Source organism: Falco naumanni, chromosome 10 (genome assembly GCF_017639655.2).
Source record: "Falco naumanni isolate bFalNau1 chromosome 10, bFalNau1.pat, whole genome shotgun sequence".
NCBI lineage: Eukaryota > Metazoa > Chordata > Aves > Falconiformes > Falconidae > Falco > Falco naumanni.
In genome coordinates, this window is record NC_054063.1 from 21,674,443 (window position 1) to 21,688,473 (window position 14,031).

The 14,031-nt window shown below is 48.7% G+C and overlaps 1 long non-coding RNA gene across 1 annotated transcript; it reads right to left on the reverse strand.

Annotated features, from left to right (window-relative positions):
* Positions 1–104: 104 nt before the first annotated feature.
* On the reverse strand, positions 105–13,529 carry LOC121094967. The gene is made up of 3 exons (XR_005829966.1): positions 12,943–13,529; positions 12,001–12,085; positions 105–308 (listed from the first exon to the last, which is right to left on the reverse strand). It is a non-coding gene; the product is annotated as an uncharacterized LOC121094967 (long non-coding RNA).
* Between the last annotated feature and the right edge of the window lie 502 nt (positions 13,530–14,031).

Genomic DNA, 14,031 nt, shown 5'->3' on the forward strand with positions numbered 1-14,031 from the left:
AGCCAGCTCAAGAGAAAGCACTCGGGGAGGAAAATAACACAGCAAACCTCAAATTAAATTAGGCTGCTAGAACAGAAACTGGAAAAGGAAGGGGGAAAAAAATGCAGTAAGTTTTAAACTCTGGCTGCACGTGGGCTGTGAACCTCCAGCCTGGTTCCCACATAGCTGAAGTTCAGCTTTATGAACCATTTTCCTCACCTGGCACTTTACTGGAGAATACAGCAGCGATGGTGAAACGGTGGGACTTGCACTGCAGTGGGTCTGACATTTCAGCCGGTGTGTTGGTCAGTGGCAATTCAGTCTGGAGACTGGAAAAATAAATGCATGGAAAAGTGTCACTTGATGCTGTATTCACCCTGCCTCATTGCAAGCAGCCTTGCTCAGAGGAGATTTTTTTTCCGTTCCTGTCGATGGAATTGCTCAGAGAAGCAGAAGGAGGAAACATCTCTCTGCACTACCTGATCCAGTGTAACATGTGCATCATGCTAACCAGAAACACTGCGTTAGCAAAGCTTCTGTCTTTGTAAAGTTACCAGTGTTCCCGTCTGGTTTGGGATGGATGAATCCTCCCAGAGCCAGTCTTAAAAGCCGATTTCTAGCAACAAGATTCATCAAAACATGAACTAAAATCTCTAGAAAGGAACTGGAGGGTTTTAGTAAGAACTGAAGGAATCAAAACCTCCTCAAGTTTTGGGACTGGACTTTAGCCCAGGATTGTCAGAACCCCACAGTCCGCACGGCCAGATTTACACTTGGTTTAGCAGCTTCTATTGTCAGCAGCCCACAAGGGCAGAGCAGCTTAATTAATATCAATCACTCTTTATAACAGCAGCGAGTCTTGCCAAATCGATCCCAGGCTCGCACTGACCCGGGACTCCTGCTTAGCGCATGTCCCAGGGGCCAGTGGCACCTTGTGCGTGGGCACACGTCAGAAGCATCCTTTCCAGATTGGCTTCTGTCTGATCACTCATCCATGCGGTCTCCTACATAGGGAACTTGAGAAACAGAAACATGATCTCAGGGGAGGGCCACGCAGAGAGCACGGGCAGGAGAAACATGGAAAAGAACACGAGACTCACCGGCAGCTGCTCTAAGGAGCTGCCTGTCAAAAGGAGCAAGAACAGCAGCATTGATTTCTGGATCCGCAATGCCGAGCATAAACAGCCAGGCAGGGTAAAATCGCTGCCATGAGATAACAACAAATCAATGTCTCAAGGAATTTTATAGACAGGAAACTTTCTGCTTCCAAGATGTGCATTGAAGTAGAATGAGCGCAATGCTATCGGCGGCAAAAAAAGACAAACTTCATTAGCCAGACATAACGTGACAAGTTGCAGTGTGCAAGCGGAGGCGTTTCTGCAGTCACGCAGTGCGGGCAGCAGCGCTGGCCAAAGGGCTCGCAGGGGGCCGGAGCCCCAGCAGGCAGGGGTGCCCAGGAAGCACTGCAAGTCCTTCCCCAGCCGCTCTGGTCACCCGTTGCTTCCACTGTTTTGCAATGTTTTGTGAGTGCCTGACTTCAGCTCTGCCTGATGATAAAGTGACACCCCGAGCACCTCTTCCGGGTGGACGTCTTGCACCTTGACTTTTCCAGGTCTGGCACATCCCGGGTTTCCTCTGGGCATCCCTTTTCACCTGGCCCCACACAAGGCAAGCCTGGCTGCTTGCCCCAGATCACCTGCAGTTTAGAAGCCTGGTCAGGTCAGCCGAAGAGCCTGTAACCTTCCCTGGAGCCCACATCTGGGGTACGTGGCCATAAGAAGCCTCATGGCCCATCCACACCAGCATCCCTGCGCGTGTGCTGCCCGGCGCTCGCCCCTCAGGGCAGCGCAGGTTTCTCACTGATGCAACGTGCACCTCAAAGTCAAATCTAGTTCCATATTTTAAACAAATGAATCCCTTTCCTGCCTTCTTCCCATCACTTCCATTCACTTGCGCTGCGAGCGCTGTGAACGCCTCAATTCCTCCTCACTCTTCATTCTTCTAATTTATTTTTTGCCTTCCTTCCAGCCTGGAAAATAGATTTCTGTCCATTTCATTGTCTCAGGAAGTGTCAGCACTGTGGTGCCAACAGAGACTTCTAAAATAAAGACAGCTATTTCCATTTGACTGAAAGAGAGCAACACAGACCCAAAGCCATGCTTCTGTCTCGCCTCAGATTTCGGGAAGCTTCGCTTTACAAAAAGAAATGCAATATTGAGTGAAATTGTCTTTGATTGTCTCTATTAATCCCTGGGAAGAATTAGCAGCAGCTTTATATTACACACATAAATCTTCTCTAAGTAAAGATTTTAGGCTTTCTATCTTATTCTCAGCTTTTAATAGAGATTTGACATGGTCTCTCTGGACACATCATCAGCACAGGTGGCAGAATTAGTGCTGTGCTTTGTCCAGACGTTCCTCAGGGGATAAATTACAGCCCCTACAAGCAGTCAGGGGTTTGGAGTCAGCATTATGTAAATAAGTGCTTACTTCTAGGAAGATACCAACTGCTTTAAAGAAACCACAGCCGAAACAGAAGAGAGTTCATGTTAAACAAACCTTGCTAATGAGTTAATTATCCTAATGAGTAGGACAGGTCTAACTCACCCGTATGCTATTTCCCCTTCCACGGTCAGTGCGGTGCCGGTCGGAGTGTGGGTCCTGTCTCAGGGCAGGAGCCTCGAAACACCAGGGCGGCACTGGGGAGGCGAAGGGACGCCAGAGAGGACACAACGTGGGGCAGGCAGGGCAGGACGGGGTCACGCCGGCCGGGCAGGCATCTCTGCCGCCTCCGGCCCCGTGCACTCAGCACCCAGCCCACGGCTGCAGCCGGCGCGGGGGGTGCCGAGCACCCACCCCCTGCCCAGCTCTCACGCCCCCGGAGACCCGGCGGATCTCACACGCATCTGCCCCCGCTCCCTGCTTCCAAACCGACGGGCAACTTCCTTGCAAAAAACGGGCAAGGACCTCAGCTCTCAGGTGAGGGAAGGGGAGCGAGCAGGAGCCCGGTTTCCTCCCCCACGGTGGGGCAGCGCGGGGGGCCCCGAGCTGGGGCGGGAGCGGGCCCTCGCCGCCCAGCCCCGGTGCCACGGGGGAGCGAGCCGCGGCGGGCCTCCCCGAGGCTGCTGAACGCATCCAGCGCCCCGCCGCGGGTGGGAGCACCCGGGGGGGGACACCCCGGGGGGGACACCCCAGGGGCAGGAAAAGGGCCCGGTGCATCCCCAGCGCGGGGCTAAGGCGGCCGGGGCTCGACCCTGCGACCCGCGGCGCGGCGGGCGGCCCCGCTCCGGCCGGGGGCTCCGGGGGGCGGCGCAGCTGGCGTAGTACCGCCCCCTGCTGGCCGCGGCGCGGCGGGGCAGGGACCCACACACAACCCGAGGGGGCAGAAAACCCTCCGAGCCCGAGGCCAGGGACCCCCGCGCCCCCTCCGCAGCATCCCCCGCAGCGGAGGTCTGCCCTCCGCTGCGGGGCCGCGGCAGAGGTGCTTTGCTGGAGCCTGGCCCCGTCCAGCGCAGCGCTGGAGCGCGGTGGTCACCGCTGGGGCTGGGTGTGAAGCGGTTGGGAGTGTTGTGCAGAAAATGATTTCAAAGACACGCATGGGATAACGCTCTTCTAAAGCGACTCACAGTAGGGTCAGATTGATTCCTGTGCACAAAAATGCAAGATAGACACCCACAGGAAAAAAGAAAAAGAGAAATGTCACTTAATTCTCCTTTAAGTCTGAAAATCAATTTGATGCGTATCTGACCCGTTGCAAAGAACTAAGCAACAACCCAGAAAATAAATACAGCACAGCAGAGCGAGGCACACACCCGGCCCTGGTATTTCACACTATAGAATGAAGCTGAGGAAAAAAAAATAATAATTGGTTCAAGGCCAATTTCACTCACTCAGTAAAAACAAGACTCCATTAATGCTGGAAGAGCACAGAGTGATCCATTAACAATATCCACTAAAGAGCCCCACAGCTAGAGCTCCTCACACCCGCAACGGCAACACCCCCAAGGCAGGCACACCGAGGCCCCTACCACCTGCGAGCGATGCCCCCGCGCCACCGCACTCAGCTGCATGGCAGGGAAAAACAAGTGTCACAGTTAAAAACTTCCCGCCATCTAATTAAAACCTAAATAAGGCTCCACAGTTGCTTTACCAGCCTATCGTTTAGCCAGAGCGCCCCTTGGTAAACATTTGGGGGCACAGGTGCTTCCAGCTGGAATCCGAGCGTGAAACTGCTGGTGGTCCTGCTGGAATCAGCCTCGGCATGAGGTGGCCGAACCACTGCACGTGGCCGTTCAGACTGTCCCCGAAATGAAGAACTTGATTCTTCAAGGCGTCGCTAGGCTCTGGTAATTTCCAGCAGCCTCTCCTGACTGCAGATGCTCAGACCATAAATAATCACTACACATTTTTGCTGCCACTGATATTTTACTGCCTGAGGCAACCGCTCCCTGGTCTGCCTCCAAGATAAGACCAGGCGAGCTTCAGAGAGTTTGGGTACTTTGAGTGGAATCTTCTCAACATCAAAGTCCCAGTAGGGTTTTTAGTGAGACTTTAGAAACAAGTTAAGGATTTTTAATGTGCCATACACCAACTAGCATCAAAGCGACAGCTGTCTGCAGGGAACCGCTGTTTAACAAAGTCACCGATAGCATGGAAATACAGCTGAACTAAACAGCTTTATCACCAGCATTTTGAGAAACTTTTATGTACAGGAGATGAGCACTCTGGAGGTTTACTTGGAGCAGAGAGCCTGAATAAAAAAAATTTACTTCCTTATTTGCCACATAAAATTACTCAGATGAAAATGGGGTCTTGAGATTCTTTGAGCTTGTGCCGCGCAGCTCAGAATAAGTATTTTCACTGAATTATGATACTTCACAGCCCTCACACATAGAATCAAGGTCATCTCTAGCAGTTAGCAAAGAGCACTCTGCTCCCTGATCTTTGCTATTTCAGCAGACAAAACCTTTTTCCTTTCCAGGAGCCGTTACTCTCAGGCAGGAGTGATCTGGGCTGTCAGGAGAGGGACCACGTTTAATATGACCATGGGCACCAGCAGTATTGCTGTTGCTGCCGTGCTGTTCAGACTCAGACCCTGATAAGACCAGCGACTTGTAAATCATTTTCTCCTGTTGTTCATTTCTTCCCAGGAACCACGAGCAGCTTGTCACTTGCACCGAATTCTCGGCGTGCCTGTGACACTGCGCCCTTGGGAGCTGGCGCGGAGGAGCCGGTGATCAAGCACCTGGGACTTCAGGGTCACGGTGCTGCCGGTGCTAAATCCCGCCAGCAGCGAGGGCAGTGCCTGTACAAAAAGCATCTGTTTTGTCAACCAAAATGCAATTCAGCATGGGGGAATCCGGGCGCTGCTGTTGCATTGTTACCTTTAGCACTCTCAGCGACACAAGCTGCTTTTCTGGAAGCTGGAGCCACTTACACGTTTTCTGCCAGTTATTTCTATTTTATAGAGAATCATTAAGACGAGCAAGGGCGAAGAGATGCTGCCATGGCAGAGCGGGATGCATGGCTCCCTTCTGCAGCATTTCACACCCAAAATGACTGTGAAACGCCTGCTGCCTCACTCGGGAGACCGGACATTTAAAGACATAACACACAAAGCACAGTCACGGTGGCTGTCTGCCTTGCCTGTGGTACGGTAACGGCTTTGGAGCCACACGATTCTCTCACTTCTTCTCACCATGCCATGATGCAAGGAGGAGATGAGACATCTTGAGACTTCATTTTCTAAGGAGAAAAGCAGGATCCTGATTAGATGCCTATCCCTTATGAAAGAAAACGTGCACCCAGTCCTACATTGCAACACTCTGTCTTCCTACTCCTTCACCTTTTTTCCCTTTTTATTCTTTCGAGTAACAGCCTCTAGCATCTTTTCAGATCAGCAGGCAACATGCCTGCAGATGCCACAGCCCCGCTGCTGAATATTAGGCTGATGACATTTGTGCAAAGCAGCAGGTCTAAATTCAAATGCTTTGGACAGCTTTTCAGAAACCATTCTGCTTGGGCAAGAGCAGCTATCTGCTGCAAGCCAAGAGCTGGGCAGAAATAGGTTTCCCAGATGCCACACAGCTGAAAAAAAATCAAACACCGTTAAGTTAATGCCAGCCCTGGGTGCTTCCACCAGCTATCAAAGCCACCTTCGGCTTTACCAACATGCAGTGACTTGTAAAAGGCTGAGCTGAAACAGTATTTTGTGGCTTGAATTGCTTCAAATCCCCAAGGAACAAGTGTCAGGACTTTCAATAGCTATAGTGTTAATAATAAAACAGGGACCTCTTCCAGTATCAGAGCACAAACAGTAGTTATTTCTCTTTCAAAGCTTTGATTCCTAAAACCTTTCTTACATTCAGCTTGACATCAAAACACCCATCTCATTCACTCAGACTGTCACAGGAGAATTGTGTGCTGCTATTAGAAATAGCCCTGAGGTGAATTAAGAACAGCCTGTAATGATGTTCCACTACAGCAACTTTATTTCTACCAAACTAAATAAATGAGCAATATTTTATCTGATGTGCCTTGGCTCAGCAGAGAGCGGCAGCTGCTCCCCATATGATTTATTGAATGGATGTTTTCTAAATAGCCAGAGTCGGGCTCTGAAGCCAGTCACAAAATCTGCTGTTCATAACAGCCCAGCACAGAGATACAGAGGGAAAAATTCAGATTCTGGATAGTGGCGAGTTTGGGCGTGAACCATTTTATTTGCAATTTTTCCCCCCTATAAACAGAACGAACATGCAAGAAGCTGTATAACAAAACCTATAAATACTGATGCTCAACCACTGGCAGCAATGATACAGGGCACAAAAAAACCCTTGTTATAAGAATACAGAAGCAACCCAGGCCCTTTCGGTCCAGCAAGAAGTCAAGGGAACACTGAGTGTTGGAAGGCACACAGAGTGCCTCCAAGAGACGGGTGGATGGAGGGTGGAGAGTGGCGAGGAAAGATGGACCTTGCTATGTTTTTGGAAGTGGCACAGGCAGCATCTCCCACCATGGCAGTCAAGCTGGGGTACAATACCATCACGCATTGGTACACTGGGTTGCTGCACCAGTTGCCCCAGCACTGTGGTGAGGTAAGCAAAGACAGAAGTGAAATAAGGGAAAAGAAATCACACAACCACAAGACTTTCAGCAAACAGGACTGTGGCACGAACAGCTAGAGCAGGGATTTTTGGCTTTTGGAGAACTGGCAGAGGAAAAATGTGTTTTCACATGGATGATTCAAATATGGGATATTCTGCCAAAGGACATCTCCGAAGCCAGGAAGTTAATTAGATTCAAAAAGAGGTCTGGACATTTATACAGACACCAAGGACACAGAGAAACATCGCAGTGACTGGTGACACATTTCAAGGATATTACACTTTGGGGGGCTCCAGCTCCTGCTCCCAAGGACTCTGAGACCAAAACCATGAGGGGAGGTGGACGAGTGCTTTCACACGTGCTACAAAGAGCTGGTACTTCCCTCTGAATGACCTGAAAGCAATAGCTGTCAGCAAGAAGTGCCAGTCCTGAATGGACAGCCATGATCCGTTCAGGGTGGTTTAATTATTTTAATGCCAGAGCAAAGGGAAAAGCTGACAAGGGCAGAGCAAAATCCTGACAAGGCAGCAAGTGCCCAGCATCTGCAGTGCTGGGATTCCTGCCCCGAGACATGAAAAACGCCCAAATATTTATAGCCCGAGGAATGCCAAGCGCCTGATTCCAGGCACTGGCTGAATGCTTGCCGGGGAGTAGAACCGCCGTCCCTGAGCTGCTGGGGTAAGGGAGCGAGGGTCCTGCCAGACTGCACCGAAGAGACACCAGCTCCAAGAATTACCATCTGCAGAACTGCTGATTAAACGCGACCCGACTGCGAGGAAAGCTCAAACAGCACTGTTTTGTTGGCTTGTAGTTAGCGCGTGAGCCCTGTCTTTAATGAAATAGCTTAAAACATTCACAAAATGCTGCAAAGGCTTGTCCTGATGCCAGTCCGCGTCCCTCTGCGCAGATTTACAAACCAAAGAAACCTTTGATGCCAGCAGGGTACACGTTCACCACAATATTTCACTTCATGGCTATTAAAACAAAATATATATATATTTCTCTGATCCTTTATCCTCAACTAATGTGCTTAAGAACTTAAAGAAATAAATAACCACCTGGCCTTGGTGTTGAAGAATGGCACAAACATTTCTGCAAGCAGATTATTGACCAGAAGTACAGAAGCCAAGTTACAGACAGGTTAGTAATTCAATAAACAAAACAGTAAAGCATTTCAGAACAGACCATACAAACCTCGTTTTACCTGCCCTCCTACAAAGGTAGTCAAATATCTATTTATGAGATTATAACTACATATTTTCTATGCCGTTCAACAAAAAGAAGAAAAAGAATCAAGATAAAAAGAGGGCATATTTTAGCTGTAAAGGATTTATTCCTTCAATTTACATTTGAATCAATTATCCGGGCAAAGCTCAAACACTGCCAACATGATTTAGGTGACTGAACACACATCATAAATAGTGCAGCGTTCAAGTCATATAATCCATATCTGCAATTTCAGGATAGCTTCACGAGCAGGAAGAATATCCTGACTCACAACGTGCCTTTATCTCTGAGTAGCAGCGTGCTTTGCTGTAGTTAGGAACAGAGCCTCTGAAATCTCTTGTTCAAAGAAAACCCTTCGGTTTACATTCAGCCCAGTGGACTAGGGATAAACTCCGGGAAGGCTGGGTCAAGCACACCAGCTAGGACCGGTGCCGGGCGAGCTGAGCAGCCATACGGGAGCAGGGCAGGGATCAACTTCCATGCTGGGCATCCACCTTCCCACTGAGCCAGCCACGGAGCCATCCTTGCTAACCGCTGCCAGGGCACGCTCCCGCCGGGACAGCCCATTGCTAGCACGGCTGCTTCTTGCAGGCTTGGACAACGATGGATGTTATCTACAGAAATTTTGTACAGGATGCTCAACAGCAGCAAGGATGCTGACTGAAGCCCTCGCTGCCTTCCCCTGTGTCACTCCCTGCACCTTCAGCCCAGCTCTGCGCGGTCTCTCCCAGGCACTCAGGACCAGACCTGCAGGCAGCAGCTTCATATCACTGAGCTCCAGTTTTGCAGGGAAGTTACAGACCAGCCTCTTTGAAAGACCTACCCAGCTGATCTCATCTACTTTTTGAAAGATGGCAGGGAGGTTTTGCAGCTACTTCTTGTCCAGAGAAAAGGACAAGAGGTGCAGAGCCCACTGCTAGCCCTGCAATACCAGCCGCTGCCCAGGCAGCCTTCCCAACCACCTACCAACGTGCTTTGATACACATCTGTTGGGCTTGCTCTCATGCCAAGGAAGGTTGAACATGGCCGGTTCACAGGGGTATCTGTGCAGCTTTGCTGCTTGAAAGGGTGGGAGGAACCCCCGGCTACCCTGCAGCGCATCTGCTGCTCTGCGCGCTGTTTCTTGCGGTCTGCCATGCAATGTGCAGCCACTTGCTCCCTCCCTGGAGAACAGCAACAAGAAGGAACAAAGTCCTGTTATGGGGAAAAAGATCACAAGGAAAGTGCTGCCGAAGTACAGCCATTTACACAGAGCAACCAAAAGAAAGCAGGAACAATGGTCAGTGTCCCAGACTTTCCCTTGAGGCACAAAACCAAGTAAGACCCTGGTCTGGAAAGCAGTGCTTCCAGCAAAATGTATTTTTAACAAGGAGACCTCCTTGTTTACAGAGCCTCTGTACTTCCTTAGCTGTAACACAAAAGCAGACAGTTTCTCCCACCATTGAAAGAAAGTAATCACAGTTTTAGAATAAAGAATTATGTGAATTGAAATATCTTCAGCCCACAACAGTCTTTCTCTTTACTGTTCAGTATCAGAGACACAACAGCAAGCAACTCATCCTGTACCTCAAGATTTCCTTTTCCTTGGGGTAGTTATGGCACACAATACATCTCTAGGGGGAAAACAGATAAAAAAGCTCAACTAATTTCACAGCTGATGAGTGAATCCTCTCTCTTCTGCTAAGTTTTTCTCCAGTAGAACATACCTATTCTGCAGTAGAGTTTAGCCTTGTACCAATGCAAGGAGACAAAGAATTATGAAGCTATGTATCCCATTAGCATTAAAATGCAGCTATGGAGACAAGAGACAAGAGGATTTTAAGGAGATAAGGTATTTTTTGAAAGAGTACTAGGAGAAGAAAAAATTTCTTTTATGAAGCATGCATTTTTCATAGACCTGGAATCCACAGCACGTTATAAAACCAGATTTGTGGCTGTTGTTTTTACTTTACAGCATTAATCACTAAAAGCTTGCTTAGGTGGGCAGGAAAAATCCATTTTCCATCGTATTCACACAATTTAAGAAGTCTTTCAAGACCACATAAATGCAAGTAAACATTCCTGACTCTAGGTGATCCTGTGCTAGCCTGGGCACAGGGCTGCATAGGGGCACAGCCAGCTGGACCTGCCTTCTGCAGACGTACCTGCACCACTGCTCCGGAAGGCAGAAAGCACTTAAATCACGGCAGCTCCATCTACCAACCTTTGATTTAAAGCCCGTAGGAAATTAGCATTTCCAGAAAACCATTTCCAGTATTGCAAGGTGCAGTTCTGTTTAATCCTACATCTTTGCATGAGTGGTAGAACTCACAGGCGTAGCAAACGTACCGTGCAGAGAGGCACAGACAAAAGGGACCAGCAGACATGACAGCAGGGAGAGGCATCCATTAAGCCACGTCCTGGCTGTGATGCACAGGACATGTTTCCGAGGACAATGACAGCCTGTCCATAAATCCTCCTGGCAGCCAGCATAACAGGCCAGCTACCACTTAGGGATGGGAGATACCTCCTCAGAGGTATCTGGTTCTGTGCAGCTTCTGCTGGACGTGGTATTTTTAAAAAACTTGGTATTGGGAAAAGCCACTGCACACTGAGGTACTGCAGGGAAGGGGGAGAGCGGGCTCACCCTGTGTGCCAGGGGATTACCTGTAGGGGGGACATTAAATGTCTTTATCTCTCAGACCCAGGATCCCGAGTGTTGGGATTTTTCCAGCTTTGAGGTATGCTGAATTAACAATCACAAAGATCTCAACGCCCTTGGCCTGCCCAGTCTCCCCATCAAGGTTCCACAAGAGCGAGGATGCAAGGCGAAGGGAAGTACCAGAAAGGTTCAGTGCAGATATTTAACAAATGTCTTTTGTATTTGCACAAGCTGATGTGCATTTACAATACGGGAATACTACTCCAGTGACAACATGCTGCCTTTACTCAATTCTTTGTAAAATTATCTTACTACAATGTGAAGGAACAGATGGATTCGGTGCTTACATCTGGAGATAAACAAACCCAAATCAGGTGTAGGCAGAAACATGCATCAGGTCTTTTGAATTTTACTGTTCAATCCCCCAGACAACCACATCTTCACACAACATATATACACACACACATACTGTTTTAGCATGTAAACCGCACAGTCTGAGAACCAAACCAATGGCTGTGTATGTGCACAATTCCTAATTCTTAAAAGACAGGCTGGGTGTTAACATCTGTAAAGTATGCAATTGCTCCAGCAAGGAACAATTACTTGAACTGCTCCAAAAGGGGGAAAAAAACCCAAACCAACCTGCCAAAACCCCTCTTGGCTTGTATAATTTGGATTTTAACTAATGAGAAGTCAGGGAAAGAAAACACCCCTGTGGACTCGATTTCCAGAACAAAAGCTCCCAAGGGATCTTGAAGAAGGTTGATCTGAAAAACAAAAGGTGCCTCAGAAGGCAGTCAGAAGAAGCATTGCTGAAATCCTGCTCAAGTCACCTAGCAGGAAGCGCATTTCTGTGAGAAAGGCTTTGCACATCATTGCGGTGCCAGCAGGAGCCAGGGTGGAAGCTGTTTTGGCATTGCCTGGCACTGTCGCAGGCTTGGCCCCCACTGCTGCCCCCAGCCCACTGCTCCTGTAAGCTGCCTGTACACAGCTTCTTTCAGAAACTACCAAGAAACTGTTGTGAAACTTCAGTCCCAGCTCGCACTTACCTCCAAAGGTATTTCAGTGGAGTAATTATGCACTTTAGGTGGCTTGGGCACATAAGATTTTTCCATTTCTCAAACACAATTACAGCTGCACAGAAACAGAAAAAAGATTTATGGACAAAACACCAGTAGAATCAATATGTGAGATCGGGTGGAAGACCACAACTTGGGGCTGCTGCTGAACTATACTAAACCACCTAAATTAACTTAATTAGGTGTTAAAACAAGTTTGCTTGATATATAAGAGCTATTTGTTTTAAAAACAACAACAAAACAACAAAACAGTCCATCTTAAAAAAGCAGGCTTAGTTCCCAATCTGCATAGCTCCTCTGATAAACTCAAAACCCACATATACACTGAGATATGGGCCACCCCTGCAAAAGTTTTCTAGCTCTTCTCAAATTTATATTTAGATAACAGGGATGCCAATATTCAGCAATTTGCAGACAATAAACAAATCAAAAATATATCTGTCGATTCCTGATTCAAGAGAAAATAAGGAGACAATTTAGGATGAAAGCTAATTTTTACATGCCTAAATTTTCTATAAGCCCTCGGTACCACTGCAATAAGCTCTTCACAGATCTGGAAACAGCCACATCAGAAGATACTGAACTACAAACATACAGAAACATATGGAAAGAACTTTATTCATCCCCGCCCTCCTCCTTTCTCTTTTCTGTAAGTTTTTCACTTCCCAAACCTTTAGGGCAGCATTTAAAAATAGAGTAGCTTCTCTAAACAATTAGCGAACCCTCCCATGGTGCTCTGTGTCTTGAAGCTGCTGACAGAGTGATGTGTGTGCAGCTGGAAGAGGAACGTTGCATTTGGGGTGCCCACAGTGTCACAGCCCATAAACACCTGGACAGAATGGGAAAGCGCCAGGGCATCGCCCCACCAGCGCGATCAGGCGCACAAGGAAATTGAAAAGGAGCATCACTTACAATTTATATGGTGCAGCAGCCTCCTATGCCCAGTGGAGAAGCAGCTTGAAAGTAATTTAGGTGTCTGAAACACATGAGACTGTTATTCCATCCCAGGCTTAAGATTTAAGCTTAAACTGGGGCAGGGGAAAATAGGCTTAATTGGTTTTCCTTTTAGAGGTGGCAGAACCTCACCCACGCTGTCACACTGTTTCAGAGATGTTGCTATTCATTAGCACTGCAGGACTGAGCAGAGATCTCCTCCTCCTCTAGAGATGGGGCACAGAAGGCCAAGGCACACTGCTCAGAAGGGTTTAAGGTGGAACGAGATGAGCAGGGCCCCGCCGGCGGCAGCCCAGGAGAGATGACATGCTCACGGTCCGGAGGGATAAACCCCGGGTCTGGCCTGTCCAGCAGCACGGGTTTGCAGAAGGGTGCCTCGCTGAGCATGGGCTCCGTGTCTACAGCTGGAGGAGCTGAGGGAGAAAAATCCCTCTTCTCTTCCTCGTGGCTGTGGGGAACACCATCAGGAATGAGCTGTACCTGGGTTTTAACTCCGACGGGATGCTGTTTCTTAATGTGGCTTCCACACTTGCATCAATATTGCTGCAGAGAAAATGAAACCATTATGAACCAAAGTAAACCATTATCAGACAAAAGCAATTCAGAGAAATAACAGAACTGATCATTAGGAGATGGTTTGAACCCAATCTAATATTTTTAAGTGCTGCCTCCCGGCTGCTGCCTCAGGAGAGGGCAGTCTTAGCAAGCAGATGAACTCTACTCCTGCGAAGAGGGAGCAGACAAACAACAGCAGGCTGCATTTCACAGCTCTCTGCAGCCCAGCCAAGCCCACAGCCAAAAGGCTGGTTGGAAAGGCTCAGTGCCGAGAGCCTGCCAGGGCCAGGGCCGGACCAGGGTGACCACAGCTGAGCAGCCCCACCAGCCAGCCCGGGCTCGGCACCAGCAGCGTGTGTTCCTCCCACCGTCCTCGTGCAGCAGCTGGATCTCAGCCTTCACATCTACAGGGCCACACAGCTCATGCAATGCGGTGGGAACTCTGTATTTACCTAAATAAGAGCATTTTCCCCCTCTCCAAGGGTAGAGCCG